At 41.8% G+C, this 23,955-nt stretch overlaps 1 protein-coding gene across 1 annotated transcript in view; it reads right to left on the minus strand.

Annotated features, from left to right (window-relative positions):
- TJP2 (tight junction protein 2) overlaps positions 1–17,817 on the minus strand; it is an 88,821-nt gene extending 71,004 nt beyond the window's left edge. Inside the window, exon 1 of the mRNA XM_054986441.1 lies at positions 17,670–17,817. The gene's annotated coding sequence lies outside the window, so the exon portion shown is untranslated. The remainder of the gene's footprint in view (positions 1–17,669) is intronic.
- Between the last annotated feature and the right edge of the window lie 6,138 nt (positions 17,818–23,955).

The raw sequence follows: 23,955 nt of genomic DNA on the forward strand, positions 1-23,955 counted from the left end.
TTCAGTTTGTATCCTTTTAAAATGCATAATAGTAGCAAATGGCAAAGGAGTGGTACTCTGGTTTACTGCGTTATAAAGAGGCAATTACTGGAAAACGTGTATACATTTCACATGCAATGCAGTAAGATCACGCCAGAGTTCAAAACATGTTTCTGTTTGAAAGGTTCTAACATTCTGCATTTTTATCTCTTTCAGTAAGAACAAGATTTTTTCCATTCAAATGGTCTTCAAATTTAACATCAGCCTGTGATATGTTAATGTAAAAAGGGAGAATACAAACGTTTTCAGTAAATATAAACAAATAACAGTCAAAACTACATTACAAATATGCGGAGGCAGGAATTGTAATCAAAGATTAATCCATAAAATTCCCATATGATTTGCTTCAAGTCTGCATGGGCTTGTCTGCTAAGTTTTTGTATCAACAGTTTATACAGAGGCTTAAATGCTATTACCAACACTGTTGTCAAATTATCCCAACAACCCATATGCCAGCCAAGAATAACATGTACATTTCACTAAGAAAACTAGGTTCTGTCTCTGTAACTTCCTGCATTAAGTTTTCTTACATTTACAGATAACTGCTTGCACTCTAGCATGCATTCTCACTGAGTAAATATTTGTCTTTTGTAGTTACTCATTTATCCAACATGTAACTTACCCTGGATGTTGCCAAAGGTTTGCATGTCGGACCACAGGCAAGAGCTCCCTCTTATTAAGGGGAGTGATCCCAATTGCAGCCTCAAGAATGGTTATATATTTCTTGTACTTCATCCTGCCTCTTTCAATACACTGCTGAACAAAATGACGACCTGTGCTCGGCTACAGCATCTGAGATCATCTTGCCCCAGAAATGTGAATAACTGCTGTTTTTCAGAATGGCTTGTGCACATCGCAAACTAGAGTTATAAAAATAACTTTTGGAGAAAAACAAAAAAAATTCCTGACAGATTCCCCAGAAACGTCATAGTTACATAATTCCAGCTATCTTTGAATAAAGCACTAATGAAAATGAAGCAGGAGACAATCATGGGTCTAAGCCTCGCCCGATAATGTACACTCTCCAATTTACTAATCCTCAACTAAATCTCCAAGGCTTATAATCTTCCAAGTACTAATGGAGTAGCAGGTGACGCGTCTCTCAAATCGAGCCAACGGCTGCTAAAGATTTGTTCACTCATCTTTATAGGGCATTAAGTACTGCCGAATACAAACCATTCTGCCTCCTTCCCTTTAAGGTCAAAGCATCCAAAAAGGACTGATGAGGAGGAAAGAAGTGGTACGTGGGACTTTTATTTACATTAAAGCAAAAATATGACATTAGCAGATGCTGGGGGGGGAAATCCGCACAGAGTTAAACAAATAGCTGTTTGTAAATACTCTCCCAGTTGGATGTAGCAAAGGATTACCTCCAGTTGGCCTAGAAGGAAAATGCAGATAAAGCGGTATGTGCAGTTCTGTCCCTCCCATCCCCTACTTTCACAAACGACTAGATTAACACAGCCCTTCTCCACCCAATTTATAACAATTATTTTAAAGGATGTGTTCTTATGAATACTGTGCTTCTTAAATATTAAGTGCCCCAATTATCTGAAGAATATGGTAGTTTAAGACATAGAATGAAGGGGTAGGGTTAGAATAGCAAGTGTGGGCACCTGATTTAACTGAGGCCCACTTTTCACTCTGTGTAGTTGCATGGAATATGGGGCTGGTCACCCTCTTCTGCCAGCACCTGGCCCTCCCAGGAGTCTGTGTGGCAGGCAGGTTGTGTGGTGAGGGCGGTGGCCGGCAAATTGGGCTAGCCCTAGCTCCTTTGAGGGGCAGGTGGACCACAGACGGCAAGTTCCTTCTCAAGTCTGCTTGCCCAGCATAAATGGCATCCACCCACTGTACCAGATATTCTATTTTGGCTGTCTTCCCACCCTTGTTTCTAGGCTAACGTTGTTTTCGTTTTTGTTACAGTAACATGCTTGTTTTTTCCCTTCTTGGTTTATCTTGTTTTTGTTGCAACTTTATTGCAAATTTGGCATTGGGCTGTATCTATTTGGGAGAAGATAGGGTCTGTGTGCCCATTATCCCCATCTGAGGGTTCCCTTAAGTGACCTTGAGCTGGAGGCTTCCGGTGATGTGCCCCATTTAGAGGGCTATCAGGCATGCCTCACCCCACCAAGGCAAGGGGAACACACAGTGGTATGTGCCCAGGTGGGACCCCATTTACTGCCATTCCCAGTTTCTCATAATAGGTGGGATGAAGGATGGGGTTATACAGCAGATGGTAGGCATATTATCCAATGCCTGGATCCACTGCCCTATGCCAAGCCAAACCTCTACAGCTGTAACCAATAAAGATGTAGCCTTTTACACTCCAAAAAATGTCTGTTTCTGAAACATGCCTTGCTCTCAGCCACCTTCACTGCTAAGGCCGCAATGGAGAGACAGGGCAGCTGAAGTTAGGCTAGTTCAGGATAAAACTACAACGGCCAGGACAATATTCATTTTGGACCTCAACTGAAATGCCTCAACAGACATCTGAAAGGCCTGTCATAACAGCTGTAATGTCTTGAGATCCTGTATTACTTTTTTGTATAACTTTATTCAGAGCACTATCAAACAGACAAAAAAATATATATGACAGCACATTGACAATTTTTAAAATCAGCACTGAGGTAAATTGCTAATTTTTAAAAAGGATAAACTGACCATTTTCAGGCGAAACAAAAATAGACAGTTCCCTTTATACTGAAGGAGAAGCCATTATACCACTGTAGAACCAAAATGAAATACCTAGATCACGTATAAACATTCTCTATTCTGGGCCTAACAATTACATGCAAGCAGCTACACATTGAATAGGGGGAATCATTTCAAAAGTGCAAACTACACCACCACACACGCAGCATTAAATACTTACATAAAATATTTTATGAAGTTAAAAGAGGCAAGAGTGGTATTAAAAGTAATCAAGGTACTAGCACATAATTCCAGTCTTCTCCCTAACCGTCAGCAACAGCAAGTGACTTCGCTTCCGGAGGACAGAATAGTCACATACACCTAACACCACACGCTTCATCAGCCTACTGAATCCTTTTGTTTAATTTTGAACTTCAAGCTTCCATCTACAAACAGCACGCAATAAAATCTATACCACCATCTGCCAACAAAAGGAAAACAGTCTACTCCCATCAAACGTTTCCACAAAGTATTTTTAAGTAATTACAATACAAACTTGACTCTTGTTCAGACTGCTTTCAAATGGTTTTTAAAGAGAAATTTTGCCTAACACCCTGAGGAAAGAAAAGGCATTGATCACATTTCTTTTCCCAAACCAACGATCACTAGAACTTCTTTCCCCCTCTCCTAAGAACAATTACTTCAGCCTGTCTGTGTCTCCAGGGCACTGAAGTGAGCCTCAGCATCACATGCCCTTCCCATAATACATTGAACAAGAGACCAGGTGCTGCTTGTGTGATGTGTAAACACAACAAAAGAGTGAACTGCATGGCTAGAAGTGACCGACTTGGAAGCCACCGTAGCATTAGCCACAAGCAAAGGTATGTCTGTGCAAAGGACAGGGATCTTTGTGTGAAATAAGGGTCTGTGTGCTTTACATGACTCAGTTCTTTCTCTTTGGGTTTTGGTTTTAGGGACGTGCAATTTTAATTTATTTCTGTCTATTTTAATAATATTTGGTCTTTTACAGCTCCAGTGCTTTTAATGCTGAATTTTATGATGATCTAAGTATCTTTTTTTATTCTTTAAAACACCACTCGTGATCTGGCCACCCATTCGTATGAAACAAATCATCACCTGCTGCATGCAGTCTCTGGTTCAGCTGAAAGTTCCATTTTACAGGTAGGGGGTGCACAGATTCAAGACTGCATATGCCTAGACTGTATGCGATGCAGCTGTTATATTGTATAACTACATTTATTAACTTATTTATACCCCGCCTTTTCTCCCCAATGGGGACCCAAAGCAGCTTATATCATTGTCCTCTTCTCCATTTTATCCTCACAACAACCCTGTGAGGTAGAGAGTGTTACTCTCAGCTTCCATGACAAAGCGAGGATTCAAACCTGGGTCTTTCAGATCCTAGTCCAACACTCTAAATACTACACCACGCTGGGTCTCATCATATAAAGGGGGAGTGTGTGGGAGGATAGAATAGGCTTGCTATCCCCCTACCCCCACCTGCCACCCTGCCCCTGCTCACCTGGCCGGTGCAGGGGGGACACAGGGAGGTGGAAGAAACATGTGCATGCACTCCCATGCATCTGTTGCCCCAGAGAGGAGCTGCTGGGTGTGCTGAAGGCTAGTTGAGTAAAAATTGCCTCCAAATGGGCTATTTTATGGATCTGGGCTTCAGCGCGACCCGTGGCTTCCCCATTGCACTGGAAAATGACATAATTTTCAGCACAAAGGGAGAGCATACCCCACTGCCCACCCACCCCTCTGTACCCCTGCTATGACCCCTGGGAACCCTAGGATTAAGGTTAAGTTCTTTCTTTTACAATGAACAGGTCTTAATTTATCACAATGTTATTACACACATGAAAATAAGAGATGGCATTTCAAAATGTGAAAATTAAACTGGACATGAATCCTATGTAGCCTATGAAGATTTTGTTATAAAATTGAAGAAAGCCTCTTTCACACAGGAGAATAATTTGATCTTTACTCTGAGAAATGAGGTTTGAAACTGCCGTTTTATTTTTCAGTCCCCTGCCTGTGAAAACACCTGAACTGTTTGATCAATTATGGCTTACTTGAATATAATCCCACGAACTAGCAAGTAATCCCATTTATCTTACTAAATTTACTCCTTGTCCTACTGGCACCTCTGGCACTAGAGCTGCTCTGTCCTTCTTGCTCTCTCTCTCTCTCTACATGGTAGGAGATAACAGTCTTCGGTTACAGACCACGAGCAGATTCCTCCTTAGTGTTAAACAATGGAAATCTCTCCAAGATTGATCTGTGCATTTCGATATGAAGTTAACTATAAATGTATAGAACATATAGAGGAAACCAAGTCATAATTGATTATTTAATCCCATTTAACTAAAATTCTTGCTCTGGAATTTCTACTTCACAATTAAAATATAAAATACTTCTGTAACCCATGCCATTTTCTCTTTAATATTTTATTTTTATTAGAAGGTTAGATTTTAAAGCCTAGGGAGAAAAAGGTCACAGAGCATGGCCAGTTAGTAAAGTTGCTCCTATATTACTAGCTGTAAGAGCCCCACCACATCATTCAGTCTGGTCCAGAGTTGCCAGTCCCCGCTGTGGGTGGGGGATCTCCCGCTCACACCCTCCCCTGCCCCCGCTTACCTGGCTAGTGGAAGGGAACACGCTTCCCAGGGTGCACTCCTGGGCCATGCGGCGCACTCCTGCGAACTACAGAGACCTGGATTGGGGCCAAATCACCACAGATCAGGCTGCTGTGGAGCATGGGAGCACTCCCACGATCTGCAGTGGCCTGACAGCATCTGAATTGGCCCGGATCAGGCCCAGATTGGGCCGCTGCAGAGCTCGGCAGTGTTCCAATGTGCCACAGCGGCCCGATACAGGCTAAATTGGCCCAAATCAGGGCTGGATCGGTCCGCTACAGAACAGGAAAGCGCTCCAGTGCTCTGCAGCAGCTCAATCCAGTCCAGATTCAGCCCGGATCCGGCCAATTCAGCCTTCAGTGGAGCGCAGGAGCGCTCCCAGAGTAGCCCTCAGCCCGCACAATGACATCATTTCCTGGAAGTGATGTCATTGCATGGCTGGGAGCATGCACATGACCCAGAGAAGACCAGGTAGGAGCCAGGCCTCCCATCTCCCACCCGGGAGTGGGGGGACCTGGCAATTCTAGTCTAGTCTGCAGCAGGCGGAAGAAGGCCTAGATTGACTGAGGGAACTGCTGATTTCTTTGCAGATATGTGATGAGTTCAACCAGGGATAAATTAAATTTTAGAATTTCATTTTTAAGCGATATTATAAATGAGGGGCTTATCCAACTGTTAGATCTTGTTTAAAATTCTTTTCCATGAGTCAATCTAGCCCACAGCAGGTGAGAGAAGACCTAGAACTTGACTGAGAGAACTGCTGATTTCTTTGCAGGCCCAAGCCAGAGACAGAAACCCTGAAGAGCAGCAGGGGTCATTGAAGAGCACATGGGGAAAGAAGCAGCCCTGCAAAGTAAACATTCTTTAAGTGAACATTTTCAACTTGCTGTTCTCTATGTGTCATCAGGCACCCTTCATTAGAGCTTGCCAGGGTTCTGCTGGGTTAAACTTTCACACTCTATCAATAATCATTAGGGTTGCCAGTCCCCCAGTGGGGACAGGAGATTCCCTGTTCCCCCCCTCCCCCCCCTGCTTACCTGGTTGATAGGGAGAAAGGCGCGGGAAGAGGCCTTCTGAGGCATGCTCCCAGGTGGCACAGCATTCCCCCACGTGCTGTATTGGACCAATTTGGCCTGCTGTGAAGCACAGGAGCTCTCCAGGAACCCTCCTGGCAGTACTCCGCAGTGGGCCGAAACGAGCCCATTTGGGGCTGAAATTGGCCCGCTGCGAAGCACAGGAGCATTTCAGGGCCTATCAAGCCACCCTGGCAGCATTCCTGCACTCTGCAGAGAGCTGGTTTTGGCCCCAAACAGGCCCAATTCAGCCCATTTCAGAGTGCAGGAGTGCTTCTGGGGCAGCACGAGGCCCTGCACAATGATGTCACTTCCTGGAAGTGATGTCATTGTGCAGCCTAGGAGCACATGCACTCAAATCCCAGGCTCAGAGGCCTCAATAAATGTAAGTGCCAGGTCTTCTGCCTTCCACCTGGAGGGTGAGGGGACCTGGCCACTCTAATAATCATAGTGTTCACATTTACCAACTATTATTTTCTGGTTTCACAAATATTGGTATCGTGTTCAGGCTTACTTTGGCACAAAAGGAAGGTAATTACTTTGCCATTAAAAAGCTGGTTTACAGAAAGTTAGTGTAAACCTTGAACATATAGGGAGAAAATTCTTTCTGCAGTAAGAAAGAGCCACCTAAACACTTATAGGGGGGGGGGGCATGAAAGTAAAATGAATAAGAACAGAGGGGAAACAAAGTTCATTTAAAACAATCCCATGAAGGCATCTTATTTTGCTTTGATCTCTGGTCTGCCTTGGCCTTTTGGAAGGGGAGAATAAAATTAAACATAAACTGTTACAGAATTTAGGACTAATGGAAATGAAAGTGTTATCTGACTCTGAACTATCCTACGTAAGCTTTTTCTTAAAGATTGTAAAAGAGTTAGTTGAACATGGTCTGAACCTGGAAAATGCATCAGCTGGGAAATGTGTTGCCATTTCCCCTTACTTGGCAATTGATATAGGAGGCCTGATAACATGGTCAATCCAGACATAGTATTCACTGTGGATCCCTTTCTTTCCAACATACCATGTAATCCTATTTTTGGCCAGATTACCTAAAGATGAAACCTGAGGCCATTTCTCCCAAACAGTTACTTAACTCACTTTAATCCTGGGGCACAATCCAGCATACAGCTAAGCATGCTTAAATCCCATTGGTTTTGATGCGATTTATACTGAACTGTGTGCTGCATTGCTTCCTTAAAACCTCTAGAAACACACTCTTTTGCCAAATTAAACACTAGTTAATGAGCATTATCAGAGTACAACACTGTCCCAACTTCTCTGGGTACTTACATCTTCTTATGACTACCAACATATTTGTGCGTGCGTGTGTGTGCGTGTGTGTGTGTGTGTGTGTGTGTGTGTGAGAGAGAGAGAGAGAGAGAGAGAGAGAGAGAGAGAGAGAGGGAGAGAGAGAGAGAGAGAGAGAGGGAGAGAGAGGGGCACAGTCCAGCACAAAAGCTTTCTATCTCTAAAATGGTCAAGCTTAAAAAAATGTCTTGGATCTTACTTTTCTCTTATCGAGCTGGAAAGAAATGGTGACTTGACCTTTTAGCAGAACCAGGAAATGAAAGGAAGCAATGCCAATATGCTAAGCTAGGGTAGAACTTAGGAGGATCAGAACCGAGAATGTTATGGCGGGCCACAACAGAGGCTCATTGTTCCAAGCTCCTAAAAAGAAGGTCCTAATATTGGTTACCTGTAAGACCTTAGTTTTATTGGCTTGCAACCCTCAGTACACCACAGAAATGCCCATTTCCTCTATATTACAAAACCCTTTTCCAGTGAAAGTAGATCAGAGAGTTGGATATATCTCAAAAAATATCACTGTAGGAATATTCTGCAAGAAATTCACTTAGGATTAGAAGGAATTATTTTCCCAAAGAGGAAATGAAGACTGGTGTTCTCTTTCCCAACTGCTTCATTTATAGAAAGCCTTTCAACTGTTACATAGCAAACCTCCCTAGCCAGAGCAGCCCATATGTTCCCAGAGATTCTCAAAATCAGCTTATACAAAGTTACACTACGATACCACAAGTCAAATCTGTTGGCTATTAGACAGAAAGTGCTGTTGAAGCAGATGCCTGAATGAGTAGGGGTAACACCCAACTGGAACATGTATACGCAGCATCCCCATTTCACGGTCACAGGCAAGAAACTGCCTCATTGTTTTCTACAGCAGTGTGTCCAGGAGTGCTTCTAGAACTGCAAAGAATGCATAACACTAATTCAATGGCATAGAGTAGGTTGGTGAACCTTCTGGAGCAGATATTTATTGTCTAAAAACAGTGTGTAATAGCAATCCCACACACACAAATCAACGGGAAATCATTCCAAGCAAAGGTAAGCAATATAGAAGTGCAAACTACAGGATCCTGTGACCCTTGCCCAACCAAAATCCACATCCAAAGGCTATCAAAATAGGCAACGCTTTAATCTTCCTAGGTAGAGAGTATAGCACTCTAGGAAAATGGGATACTTCAAACACAAATCAAAAAGAGTCCAGTAGCACCCTTAAGACTAACCAACTTTATTGTAGCATAAGCTTTCGAGAATCACAGTTCTCTTCATCAGATACATGGAGGGTAAGAAGAAACTGGCTACAATAAAGTTGGTTAGTCTTAAAGGTGCTACTGGACTCTCTTTGATTTTGCTACTACAGACTAACACGGCTAACTCCTCTGCATCTTCAAACACGAAAACTTTGATCACATGTAATTGCCTTATATAGAGTCAAAACCATTGGACTCTCAAGGTCAGTATGGTCTATTCTGATTGGCAGCTGCTTTCCAGAATCTCAGAGATCTTTCACTTCACCTGCTACCTGAAGAAGTGAGCTGTGACTCACAAAAGCTCTTATCCTACCACAAATTTTGTTAAGTGCTACTGGACTCTTGCCCTTTTCTATTGCTACAGGCAGACTAACATGGCTACCTATCTTAATCACTTACTATGTGATCCTTTTACCTGGGGATGCCAGGGATTGAACCTTTGACCTGCTGAATGCCAAACAAATGCTCAACCACTGACCCACAGCCCCTTCCTGTCTTTTACTTGGTGGAAGCTATGCGGACAGTGAGACACTAAGAGTGAGACACCAAGTTGAATAAGATAAAAAGGGGAGGGAGGTACATACCTGAAAATCTCTAAAATGGCTCCAAGAAATTTTCTTAAAAACAAGCTAGTTTGTACAGGGGGCTAACATGAAATTTCTATATATACATTTGGGTGTGGAAATAAGCTTTGGATGTATACTTTTCCTTCTGCACAGAATATTTTATATGAACGGAGGCTTATGCATATGCAGCTGTATGGAATAAGCCCTGTTCATACAATCCATCCATCACAACAAAAGGTCTACTTTTTTTTAAAGATACCAATATTATTTCACAATATAGTCTGTGCAGCAGGAAGGGTATGCAGATCCAAGGTTCCTGCCTGCAAGAACTATATACCCCATTACTAGCAATACTAAAGAAATGAAAGGGAGAAAATCCACATTGTAATATTTTCTCTTGCTAGATAAGCATAATCTGAAGTCACTGAAGAACCTCTAATGGTCTTTTAAACATTACAGCCAACATCACAAAGAGTTCTCAAATCTAAAATCTCTCATACATATTCCTATGTCTGGTCCTTTTCCCGCTCCAATTATAATGCTTTTCATTCTACAGCATCGGAGCAATACCAGCTACGAACTGTTGCAATCCAAACTGAAGCTCTGCTGCTCATTTTCTTAGTTGAAAGGAAATCTTTTCAAACACTCAAGGAATCTTCTTTCTTCGGCTGATCATTTACATTCTTTCCAAACTACCCAAAGACTTTTCCAACACCACAAATAGCAGATGTTGTTGGCCATCGAGAGCCAGTTTGGTGTAGTGGTTAAGAGCACGGGACTCTAATCTGGAGAGCCGGGTTTGATTCCCCACTCCTCCACAAAGCCAGCTGGGTGACCTTGGGCGAGTCACAGTTCTCTTGAGCTCTCTTAGCCCCACCCACCTCACAGGGTGATTGTTGTGGGGTAATAATAACACTTTGTAAACCGCTCTGAGTGGGCATTAAGTTGTCCTGAAGGGCGGTATATAAATCGAATGTTATTATTATTATTATTATTATTATTCTTACAGTTATGACTCAAAAAAAGGAAAACAATAACTAAGCAGTCTCAGTACTGGACAATTTCAAAGTCAAGTTGAGGCCTGTAAGGAATCTTGGCGGTTAGGGGACAAGAAAGGAACACTCCCTATAGTACTGCCAGGCTAAATGAACAAATACTGTTTGAGCCATCTAGCCCTGATCTTCAGTAGTCCATCACTAGCGAGATCACCCTGAAGCATCAACTGCTGAGATCCAAGGCAGGTACACCAAAACTATTCACTGAGTGAAGAACGGTGAGGAAAAGTCTTTGCGACTAAGAGTGAAATCCTAAACAGTTACTCTAGTCTAAGCCCATTGATTTCATTAATTTTAGCCTAAGAGGCAACTGTGTGGAAAAGTAGTCTTCATGACTGGGTCTGTGAATATACCTTTAAGAATACATAACTATTTTAAAACTACCAATCTTATCAATTTATTCTAAAACCAATAATGCTTATCAATGCTGCAACCATCACACATACATACTTATAAATTCTATTTCTGGTTAAGCAAAACACCTGTTTCATTTGGAACAGAAGATCACTTTTTCTCCTCACAACTACCCCCACATGTAAGGGGCTTGCCGGTGGCGGGCAAACTCTTGGGGATTTGCCCCCTCATCCACCAATTTCCCAGAGATCAGCAGGAGGGGCAAGCTCCTGAAGGTTGTCTGCCCCGATCCCCCACTGGGAGATTGAGGGGGCCTGGCAACCCTATATGTTACACACAGGGGGCAAATGACACAAGTGATGTCTGTGATGGGATTCAAATCCCTGCATGCAAAATATAATCTACCACAGAACTGTGGTTTCTCTCTCCTTCCTGAAGTGGTATCCTAAGGGCTTTTAATCCCCCAAATCCAGCAATGGGCTTGATGAAAGATCTGGGAACACCTGATCCAATATTACTGCTCAAGAGACATGTTAAAGGAGCTGCAAAAAACCACTTCCTTCCAACTCAGTTTAACCTGGAAGATGCCCCCTACCTCAACACAGTTGCTCTTGCCACCTGGAAACACACCAATTTAACATCAAGAATAGTCTACTGTAATGCTCTCTATGTAGGTCTCCCCTCAAAGTCAACTTAGAGACTCCAGTTAGAGTAGAATACTGTGACTCTGTAATTATCAGGAGCTAGGCGGCACATTCATATTACTCCCATTCTGCAGTCACTCTGTTGGCCACCCATCAATTACTAGGTTCAATTCAAGGTTTTGGCCATCACATACAAAGCCCTTCATGGTCTTGGACCCTCATATTTACAGGACCACCTCTTTTCCTATGCTCCATCATGACAGCTTCACTCACCTGTGCAGGATCTTCTGCAAGTGCCCCCCTGAAAATTGGTTAGATCAACAATTGCCCATACACCTGCATTCTCTGTTGTGGTCCTCACCACCGTACAAAATAACCTGCCTTGTGAAGTCAGGAAGGCTCCCACTCTCTGGCATTCTGCAAACTATGTGAAACAAAATTGTTCAGGAGCATATTTTGTACACAGGTAACTGGGCTATACTATAACAGAATGAAAGGTGCTTTATTGAAGGGAAAGCGACTGTGGACTATACTCCTGTGCATAGTATATATGTTATTGCATGTATTATCTCTTGCTATATGTATTATCCAACTATGTAATTTCTGCATCATTTAACATGTCATGTTAATACTTATGCTTTATTTCATCTTGGTTTCAGATTTTTACTTGATTTCAAAATCCTGCAATCCTAATCTATTACATTTCTTATCGGATATCCCACCCAGTTGATTATATTGATTTATATTGTGTAGTCTGCCTTTAGTCTCAGTGAGAAAGGTGGATTACAAAAGGTGCTATGCAGGTGTTATGTCAAGATGGAAAACCACTGGAAGCCCCAGGTAAGAGCAGAATAATAACAACAACAGCAGCAGCATTTGATTTATATACCGCCCTTCAGGACAATTTAACACCTACTCAGAGCAGTTTACAAAGTGTGTTATTATCCTCTGTGAGGTGGGTGGGACTGAGAGAGCTCTGAAAGAGCTGTGACTGACCCAAGGTCACCCAACTGGCTTCAAGCAGAGGAGTGGGGAATCCAACTCGGTTCTCCAGATTAGAGTCCTGCCACTCTTAACCACTACACCAATCTGGCTCCCCAGATTTACTTACATGGGTTCAGGATCATGGCTGTTGTTGAAGAAGCAGATGCTACTATGGTCAAATCTGTTGGAATGTGATCAGTAGGGAGGGTTTAGTATATACTGAATTCTGATTTCTAACCATATGAATGTCCCTTCCTCACCCCAGGGTGTTGTCACCTAAGCTACTAGCTCTAAGGCCCTTAAGCATGTACCATCTTCCTCCAAAGAGCCTATCATGCTAGCTCTGGTAAAAACTATTAAATCAGGCCTCTGCAGAGTGTGGCTTTTAAACAATAAACTGGCTTGAGAACTCACCCAGCGTATGTTGCTGTGTGGTTTTTTACATAATTGCAGGGTTAGGTTCCATATTCCATTTGGGTTTTTTTAAGTTCCATACTCCATTTGTGTTTTTAGAGTTCCCATTTTAGCACTGTTACCATTAATTTATGCAATATAAAACGTACACAGAAGATGAAAAAAACTCAATTATGTGTTTAAAAAAGGAAGCTGTGTAAAAAAATGCTTAATTAGAAGTTAAATCCTGCAAGAATATGAAACATGAGGCTGTTCCAAATGCTTCTACTTGTTTAAATCTCAAATGTACCACTTTTAATAAATGGTATCCCATTTACTTCCAAGAGGTTCTTTTTTTCTTCCCTCCCTTATTTTGTTGAATATTAATATTGCCAATTCTGCAATGTTATGGAACTCTATTTGGGAACCAGCACAACATTTACTGCCATGTATTAAAAGGAAATGATCTTGCCTTTTTGTGGAACTCATATATCCCAAAATAATATTTTTGGCTTTATTGCCTTGATGGTCTTGGGGGCTGGGGAGGTACCACAAAAAAATCCTGTATCCCAAATAAATGAACATGTCAGGAGACGATTGCTGGTGAGACTGTGGTTGGGTGCATATATGGGACCCCCATGTCAAATTGCTTATACTTTGCTTCAGCATTGTTTCAGCTCCTTATATGGATTTCTCATTGTTTTCACATTTCTGATTTCAATACCCTGTTGTGTTGTTTATTGAATGCCCCCCGCCATGGATCGTATTGACTTACACTGTCAATGAGGAAGGTGGACAATAAATAATATAAATAAAAAACATGTGTGGTAAGACTATATTAATTCAGTCCAAGAGTTTGAGCACTTGGGCAGTAAGACTGGCTTTGAATTCAACTGCTGTCTTTAGCTTCAGGCAAAAATACTTTCAGTTGCACAAAGGGAGCTGAGAAGAGGCTGATGATGATTTTGATATGTACATAGGTTAAAGTACACTGGAATATAAGCACGTGGATGTCTTTCCAAGAGTGTTGCCATACCTTCTGGAAAGGAACTACAATTGGCTTAGAACAAAAAAATTGTTCTATATGTTTATACCACATGTTTATACCACATCAATTATATACCACATCAGCTAAAAACTATCCTTTAAAACTGCTTACAGCTTTTAAAACAAAAACAAAAGGCAAGTAAATGTAATAACAGAGTTGAGGAAGGGCATTCCTTTTTTAAGTGAGATCCAAGTGTACACACAATGAGGGGATGCGACATGGCTGCGATCTCTTCTTCCTCTGCTGCTGAGGCAATGACAGTAGAGGGCAGGGCTCTCAGGTACAGGCAGGGCCAGACATAATTGTAAAGGTGCCTGGCTGCTGCCTCCTCTCCATCATATGGTCTTATTCTATCCTTCTAACTACAACCTATTTTTATAATCTCTTTAAAATTGCTACCAATATATACTAAATTTTTCTTTTAAAAATATTTTAAATACAAGGAATAAACATTAGAAAAATAAAGGTAAAACAGATGGCCTGTAGCAACAGCATTATTGTGTAGCAGTTTTGTATGGTTTTCCTTTAGCTAACTATCTTGTCCGTAGTAAAATAAGTTAAATAATGCAGTTTTATGAAGTATTAAACTCTCAATTCTCTTTTTAAAAGTTTTTTTAAACTCCCTGTTGGATTGCAGAAAAGAAGACTTTCATCAGAATACTTTTGCCCCACTTTACTTATTCAACCTCTCTTTTAAAAAGCCAAAAGTTCAGCAAAGTTCAACACTTCTGGGGATTAAAAAGCACAGGCTGTGTGCAATTATCTAATATGTAGGATAGGAATGTCAGAGTTGCTACATTTACCCTGCCTGAAGTAATCATGAAGTTTCCTATTAGAAAAGAACAAGATTAAAGATTCAGAGTAAGGAAAGAAGGGAGAAGAGACCTTGAATAGGAGCTTAGCCATTATTTCTGAGCATACATTGTAACTGCTTTTTTGAATGTTATCATTCTCGCCAATTACTGTTTAAAGCCCTGGCTGCCCTCTTATCTTATTTTTTGTAGCACCAGAAAACTAGATTAGCAAACTATAGTTGCCTACATTACTTTCCCAGAGTATTTTAAAACTAAATACACAGATTGGTAAAACTCAAAGATTTAAATCTATTACATATGGGAATTTTGTGTTTAAAATCTGTTTCACAATTTATTTTCCCTTCCCTTGCGTTACAAGAAGTCCCCTTGACATACTTACAGTGCAGTCCTATGCAGTTTTTCCATCTAAAGCTCACAGATTTCATCACTTTGCTAGCAGAAACCCTAGCGTTTAAGTACTATTTTTGATACATAAATTACACACAGAGAGACACATCTTGCTCAAAGCAGAAGCCTACTTAGGCCGAATAGATATGAGCTCTTGCTTAGGACACAGCTAAGATGTAACCCAGAAAAGAAGAATATGGATGCTACTTCTGACACCATCACAGACATGACACCTGCTAGTTGTATCACAGACATTCTATAAAATAGGTAAAGGTAAAGGTAGTCCCCTGTGCAAGCACCGAGTCATTACTGACCCATGGCAGGACGTCGCATCATGACGTTTTCTTCGCAGACTTTTTATGGGGTGGTTTGCCATTGCCTTCCCCAGTCATCTACACTTTACCCCCAGGAAACTGGATACTCATTTTACCGACCTTGGAAGGATGGAAGGCTGAGTCAACCATGAGCTGGCTACCTGAACCCAGCTTCCGCCGGGATCGAACTCAGGTCGTGAGCAGAGCTTGGACTGCAGTACTGCAGCTTACCACTCTGCGCCCAAAAATAAATTAGTAATATTTTAGAGGGGAGCAGGAAACAGAGACAGAACTACAAATGGTGAAATAGAAGTTTACAGCAGATCTTTTCTAGCCTAGTTTAAGCCAGTCACATGGCCCAAAGCCACTATCATCTCTCAGAAGCTCATCTCCTTGAACTGAAGCCTATTCTCCCAAAGTAGGCAGTGCAAGTTATAGTGTGCGAAAATTAAGGTGTCTTCTTTAACTTGGCACAGGTGCAACTTTGCTGTGGATAAAGCCTCCCAGTTCAACTGTCTACTGAAGAGCAATTACCCATACTGTAGTTTGGTTTATAGGGCTTCGTGGCCAACATAACATTTTTTGTGATAGAATCAGGGCTTTTCCTCAGAGACACATGCTGATATGGAGTACTGGTACCTCTTGGGCATTGTGGACTTGGGCTGAGAGGATAAAACATTATGAGTACTAGCACCTCTTTTTTTTTTTTAGGAAAACAAAGCGCTGAACAAAACTCACAGGTACCAGCACCTTTTTTGAGGGTTCCCCCAAGTCCTGAAGGGGGAATTGGTGAAAATTGGCAAAACTTTATATATGGGGTAGTACCTTTTTTACAAAAAAGGCACCAGTAACCATAATGATGCTGCCTGGTTAGACCAAGTGGATTTTATTTGTTTGTGTTTCTATTCACGCTAAACTTTTTTGGAGCACAAAGGACACGGCAACATCTACTGAACCAAAATAAGGAACTTTCAATTACCCCTTTGTATACCTTTCCCTTCCAGCTGCAGCATTATAATGCACAAGCATTTTACAAAATGCCAATCCAGCCCTTAAGTATTTATATTTTGAATATGGCAGCAGTGAGGGAAAACAGAACATTTTGTCAAGGTACCAACTTTCAACAAATAACAATTTTTAAGGTACACCGAGAATATGCAACAGTCCATAAAAAAAAAGCAAAAGTATTTTTAAAACTGTTTGAACTCCATCTTTTAAAACTATAATCTGTAGTGGTCTCTCTCCTTATTAATTATCTAAAGCATGGGGTGTGTACAAGGTTTTCTGACAAATCATATGCTAAGCTCCCAGGGCCTTTTTTTTTTTTTTTTGCTTCAGCCTTACCTTTTCCATTCGCCCCAAACAGATCAACCCATCATCACGTACCCCCCTAGAGAGTATCATCATCCTTTCTGAAAGTACTTAGAGCGGAAGCAGCAACACATACACTCTTAATCCTGTTAAAGAAACCCTCCTCTGTCAATCAAACTGCTCTCTCCCTACTCAGGTAAGAAGCATTACTGGAAGAAGGTAACACTGCCTCCTTTCCCTCTATCAGCACCAGCCAACACACTCAAGCTTGTCACCTGCAAGAAAGCAAAGTATTAGCCAAACGATGGCTAATACAAATCAAGCACAGGGGTGGGGTGAGGTGGCAGGAAGTCCCAGATGGGTGTAACCCCGCACAAATTGTATCCAGATTTTAACTCCCTTCTCAGATTAGCTCTGGGCAGGCTCATTATGGAGTTAGGGGACCAGAAGTTTGGGTCCAGATGAGGATTTTTCCAGAAACACTTCCATCTTCCGAAGTTTGGGGGCCTGAGCTGGAACTCGAGAGATGGGAACTGAACTCGATCTTTTCTTGAAACAGAGTTGTAACACCACCACCTCACTCATTCCCGCATTTATAAAGCGTAACTATTTAGATCACGCCCTTCCTCTTGGAGCGAGTGAATAGAATACAGATTACCAGAATACAAGAACGGAGAGCAGAATCTCCCAGGGGCCTGTCTCGTACGCGTCCCATTCACCCGTTTTCCATAAAGGGTGTCATGCCTGACAGAACCCCAGGGAAAGGGCAGCAACTCAAAACGAGCACACACCCACACTCCCCACAGGTATACTTATCCGGAGTTGAAAATCGGATTGGAAACTCGCCTGGTGGCCTGAGGGTGAAGCTCCAGACGCGCAGTTGCTCCTACAGATCGGACCTGGAGGGCTCTTTGGCGGCAGCCGCGCCTCTTTTCTGTTCCTACCTCTGTGCGCTCCCCTGGCAGCCAGATCAGGAAGTAGCCTAGGCTATCTTGGGGAAGGGTGTGTTGTTGCTGTTGTGTACTTTTTTTCTGACTCAGGCTGTTTCCTGTCTCAGAAGGGGAAAAGGAAAAAAAGTTGGAATTTCTATTCAGGGCAAGGCTCTCAAGTTGCAGCAGGCAGGTGAGCGCGGTCAGTTGCGCCCCTTTGGAGGCCCCAGCAGAAAGCGCAAGGATCAAGTGCTTTAAGGATCAAGTGCTTTAGCCGGAGACATAGGCACGGAAAAACAGTCGGCACCTGCTTAAAGAAACAGCTCCGGGCGCGCAGATTCGCAGTAGCGAATCTTTTTCCAAAGGACTTTCAAGAACTGGATCGAGGAACCTGCGAAAGGAGGATTGCGGGGGGGGGGGGGGGGTAGCAGTCCGATCTGCTGGGGAGGGAGAGGTTGGGGCAGGGGGCGCCAGTCTGTCAGGTTCTTATCTCACTGCAGAGATTTTAATTCGCCGCTTTGAATCGTGTTCAAACACAACCTGGCCTTTTACCCCCAAGGCGCAGCTTCTAGATTAGCCACCAGCAAGCAGCAGGCAGGCACTTTTCCGCCCTTTTCCCTGTTTGTGCTCCCTCATGAGTGATTGGCGAGTGCAACAGGAAATACCGGTTCAAAGCTTTGGTACAATAGGTGCGAAGAGGCAGACCAGGCGCTACACTCATTGCTTCGTCACTGCACAGTATCTATTGTGGAGCTTTTCAGCAAGTCACTGTTGTGAGCTGAAATTCCTTATGCTGGGAAGGGCTTTAGCCAAGTCTCAGAAAGAAAGTGCCTTTATTTTAAAGTGTGTAAACAGATACTCACTTCCAAATCAGTTTTAAAGTTAAATACACTTTAGATGTAAGTGCAAAAAGGACAGCTCCCTCCCTTACTGAAGTTTAAATAACTGATGTTGATTTTATGGGCTGAGATCTGCTATTGTAAGCGTCAATCACCAGCTTGTGGGTCAAGAGGTGTCAGAGAAAAATATACTTTGTTCTGTATGCTGATAGTTCCTGGCAGTGGACTGTAAGTTTGCCCTGTGCATAAGCAATCCATGTGAGGAATATAAGCAAGTTCAAATATATGTTGCAAAAACAGGCCCTGAGACTGCCAATTGGACCTGGTTACTGGTCCACAGACACTTTAAATTTGGAGAATAGAAATTTGGGCTGTTTAATTAAGCCTAATCAAATACCACTAGTAATGTTTTTTTTTAAATGTAGATATTTAAACACTTTCTCCGCAATGTGGAAAAGCAACTTACATCATTCTGCCCTCCTTCATACTACCTTGAAGGGAACAGAGGGCCCACAGAGAATGTTTAAGGGACACACCTTTCACAAATGGGGTTTGAACTAACCAGCCACTACAGAGATGCGACAAAGAACAAACCCTGATTTGCTCCATATTGGCTGCCTCAGTGGAGTGAACTGGGACATCTGTTGTTGTGACACCAACTTTGCTTCTCTTTTTAACTTTAGCAACTTTCATGCCCCTTTTTGAGATGGGTTAGAATGGCAGCCTTTGATGTTCCTTTTTATCACTTCATTTAGAGGTTTGTTATTCATGAGAAACTGCTTGGTGGTAGTAAAAAAAGGAGGTTCTGCCTTTGCCACATACTTCTTGGTGAGCTGGGTGAAATCGTTTAATCTTTGTGCCTTATGATTCCTTTCTGCTGCCCGTCTGTTCTGAAATGGTTGCAATCTCCACCAGAGAGAGAGACTTCCTCATATTGTCTTTGCTCAGAGTTTCGCACAACAGTAAGTACAAAGGATGCTTATAACACAAGTATGTGTCAATAATCTTTTAAAAGTCTTCTGATCTGAGAGCAGGGTGTTATGTTTAATGGGATAAAGCAGGTTAACAGCACAAACACTCGTTTCAATGCAAGTCTCCCCCCATTCTTTCAAGCAGCTATAATTCTACTTCTAGTCAAAGTGCAGCCTTTAATGATATTTGTGAATCCTTTTGACCTTGCTACAATGAGGAATTACAGTGATGGTTAAGGATGCAGAGAAGTTAGCCGTGTTAGTCTGTGGCTTTCGGGAACCACAGATCTCTTTGTCAGATGCATCTGGCAGGGAGAGCTGTGGTTATCGAAGGCCCATACTGCATTGGAATTGGATGGTCTAGCTGTTTGGCTTCTACAAACTAACAGGGCAAACTCCTTTGAAGCCAACTGATACACACACCAAAAGGAGATGTTTACATATACTAGCAAAGGAATGTTTTGATTGCTCCCTCCCCCCCCCCCTAATTGCCTCTTCCCTCTGCTCTTCTGTGTTTGACCAGTCTCTGTATCAGGCATCTGACGAAGAGAACTTGATTCTCGAAAGCTTATGCTAAAATAAAATTGGTTAGTCTTAAAGGTGCTACTGGACTCTTAGTGATGGTTAACATGCTGTTCAAGAAAGGGACTTACAAATCACAGCATTCACAATTACTTTCAGGCTGGTTGAAGGCTGTTTTGTGACAGAAATGGCTTTTGTTAACCTAGATTCTCCTAGACATTCCAGCACTTAGCTTTGGCCTTTAAAGCGCTGAACAATCTGAGTCCTAGTAACGTAAGGAATACATACTTTTTATATGAATCTCCCTCAGATTTAAAAAAAAAATCAAACGAGGACCTGTTTCAAATTCTGTCTTACAGGGGAGCAAACTAGCTTCTGTGTACAGCAGATTCTTTTTTATGGTTGCCCTAGAGTTTTGACATTTTTTTCTCCAGACTCTATAATTGCAGATTTTCCAGAAGCAACCCCCACTTTTGTTCTTGCTCAGCTGTTTTTTATGCTCAGCTATTTCCAATGCTGCTTTTATATCTGAGTCCAGTGGCACCTTACAGACCAAAAAGATTTTCGGAGAGTATGCTTTTGAGAATCAGAGCTCCCTTCTCCCGGTTGTCTGAAGACTCAAATCCTGCTGTTCTACTGCAGATCAATATGGCTACCCACTGAAAACTTTTTTACAAAATGTATGATGGCTAAATGGTTTTACTGCTATTTTATTAACATTTTCATGGCACTTCAGTTTGAAGTGGCGTCTACATTTTGTAAATAAACTAACATACATATATTGTTTTTATTTGTAAAGCTAAAGGACCTTGACAATCCCACTCATCAGTTCAGGTCTTCATTGAAGGTCTTTGCAAATTAAGACAGGAGCAGCCTTTTCTAGGGTTGTCTGCCATCTCTCCTCAGAGATGTTTACCTGGTGACATCTTTTGTTATTGTTTATGCACTGTGTAGTTATGGTACTTGTTGGGGTGGGGAAAATTCCAGGTTTTCCCATGGCTTTTAAAAGCTGTTTTAGTAACATTATTACCAAGAGGTTTTTGTCTAGTGTTATTGTTTAACTGCTGACTTCATTTTGTTTTAGTGCTTGTTATTACAATGGTTATTGATTTTATAATGGTTTACTAGCTGCACAAACTGCTTCAAATTCTCCTTTTGATAATAAAGATTGAACAATTTTATTAAATAAATGCACAGCTCAATTTATACTGAAAGCTGTTTCAGCACCCAGGAGCTGCCAAAGGTCATCCTGACCTTCAAGCAGCCCTAAAGTAGGTAATTATTAAAGCTACTATTTTGGCTTTTCTAAATTTTAAATATTGTAAAACGTTCATGGGGGAAGTCAAAATCTGATGCTTCTACTGAGATAGAATTCCACATAAAAATAACAACAACATAATATATACCACCCTTTGGGACAACTTAACGCCCACTCAGAGCAGTTTATAAAGTGTGTTATTATTATCCTCACGACAATCAGCCTTGCAAGGTGAGTGGGGCTGAGAGAGCTCCAAGAAGCTGTGGTTGACCCAACGTCACCCAGCCGGCTTCAAGTGGAGGAGTGGGGAATCAAACTCAGTTCTCCAGATTACAGTGCTGCTACTCTTAACCGCTACACTAAACTGGCATAATAACGAAGAAACAACAACCAGTGTATAATATTTACAATCCACATCTCCTTAAGTACTTTACAGTAACAGTGGGCGTGGGGGGAAGAGATCCTCACCCAAGTATTGCTGAACTTCGCCCTGCGGGAAGAAAGGTGTGAATGTCAAACAAGCAGGGACGTGCACTGTTAGTCCTTGCAGATACCAGATCCAGTGTTTTGCAAAAGAAGAAACATTTTAAATGATCTTCTGGACTTTGGAATGTAAACAGCAGTTGGAAAGAGCAATTCAAAACATAAATTTAATTAAAATACTAATTTATCAAAATAGAAAGAGCCTGTGTTCATGATTTTCTTCATTATGGGTAAGATTTGACCCATGATAACTCACGAGAGGATTTTGTATTGTAGCACAGATCTAATAACAATCCTTCCATCTCCCTTGCAGTTATTCGTGCTAATATTACTCCTTATCTCATTTTGTATCACACAACTGGGAGTTTTGCAGTGTATATTTAATAATTATCTCCCTGCTCCCCTGCATTTAGGATGGATTGGGATGTGGTAGAAGGGGAAAGGCCCATTGTTCAGTGGTGGAGCATATACTCTGCCTGTGTGAGATCAGTGATTTATATGCTTGTATCTTGTTAAAATATATTGCAGATATTATGGCTCAGGAAGACATCAAAGACACCAGCCCTGTGCTAGCTCGACCAATCCAGGTAGTCAACTTATATGAACATACTTCTCATTTTCGTCCCCATCCAACTCCCTCATAATGGGTGAAAAGTTCTAAACCTGAGAAGCTGCTGCTATGACCAAGCCTTACACACTATCATTTGGGGTGCAATCAAAACTTTTTTCTATTAGGTCATGTGCCCTCTAGAGGGGAAACATCATCAGGCCAGAAACTCTGTATTTTCATGAAACTCTAAAAATGTAGCCCAAGTGCCATTAAATTTCATTTCTGCATCTCATCTATAGAATGCTATTCCTAGATATTGCTAACCTAGATATTATTCTGTCCAGGTTTCTACATGCAGTAGATTTGTAGTTTTCTGTTTGGCAATAACTCTCTCAATATTCACCTTCACCCCCCCCCCAACCTTTTTTCATTTTGGTTTTCCTTTCCCTGCTCCTCTTTCATCTTTCTTTTTCCCCTCTTTCTTTTTTATAACATCCTTTCTTCATCCTTTTCTATTTCTTGTTTAGGGCAAGGGAAGAAGGTAGGTTATGAGAAGGAGGATATTATTTGACAGTAAACACTTTAAATTGTATTTTGAAAGTAACAATAATTTTAAATAAAATTTTAAATGAGAATTAACTTGGCTTATAGAAATACACAGCAAAACGCTTTTTGAGCAACCCACTCAGCTGCTATGCCCTGCTGTTGCTATAGCCCCAGGTACTTTAGCATTTTGATTACAAAGAAAGAGAACAAGAATTGCCCCACTGGAATTTCAGAGCGGTCACAGATGCTTCTGCCACAGCTTGGGATAGCCTCAGGAAAGAGATTGATACAGAAGCATCCCAAGGCTGAGAGACTAATTAGGAAAAGCCAGATGTTGTCAAGGGCACAAATCACCATACAAAGGAGGTTATTGAGCATGTCAACCATAATGATTTCAGTTAGTCCTCGGTTCAGTTTAATTCCCTAACACAGAATCTGTGTATTAGGCAATGCATTTAAAATGATTTTCTCTGGTGGTCCTGGGAGCAGGGCAGTCCTTAACTCTGGGATATAGCTCCTCCTCTCCAAAAGCAGGGTCAGTCAGCTGACTTTGATCCCAGAGAGGAGGGGGAGGGCAACCTAGTAGGGGGTCTGACTCCAAGAAAAGAAAAAAAGGGGTGGGATCTTCCCCATCTAGATCAAAGAAGAAGCAAGTGCCATAGAGAGTGCAGCCCTCTGTTACACCTCCAACCTGAGGACTTTTAGCTATCTTATTCTTCCTTAGCGAAGGAGGAAGGGAAATATTAGAAGAGGAGAAATTTCCTGGTACAACATAGTCACCCCGATGCAAACAAGGCTTTCCCCCTTAAGTACTGTATACTAGACTGCTCCTTAAGCACTTTGCTCTTTGCTAGAGATGCATGCTTTTGGGTTTTCAGACCTGACCGCAGTGAGCAGCAATGTCCAAAAAGAGCTGAAAGACGGAACCAAGAAAATAGCCCTCGCAACAGCCTTTGCAACAAATGCGCTCTTAAATGCTCTGCTATTGTCAGCAAGACCCATGGTTTTCAGCATGGCAGCCAGGTGCCATACTG

Source organism: Eublepharis macularius, chromosome 8 (genome assembly GCF_028583425.1).
Source record: "Eublepharis macularius isolate TG4126 chromosome 8, MPM_Emac_v1.0, whole genome shotgun sequence".
NCBI classification, from domain to species: domain Eukaryota; kingdom Metazoa; phylum Chordata; class Lepidosauria; order Squamata; family Eublepharidae; genus Eublepharis; species Eublepharis macularius.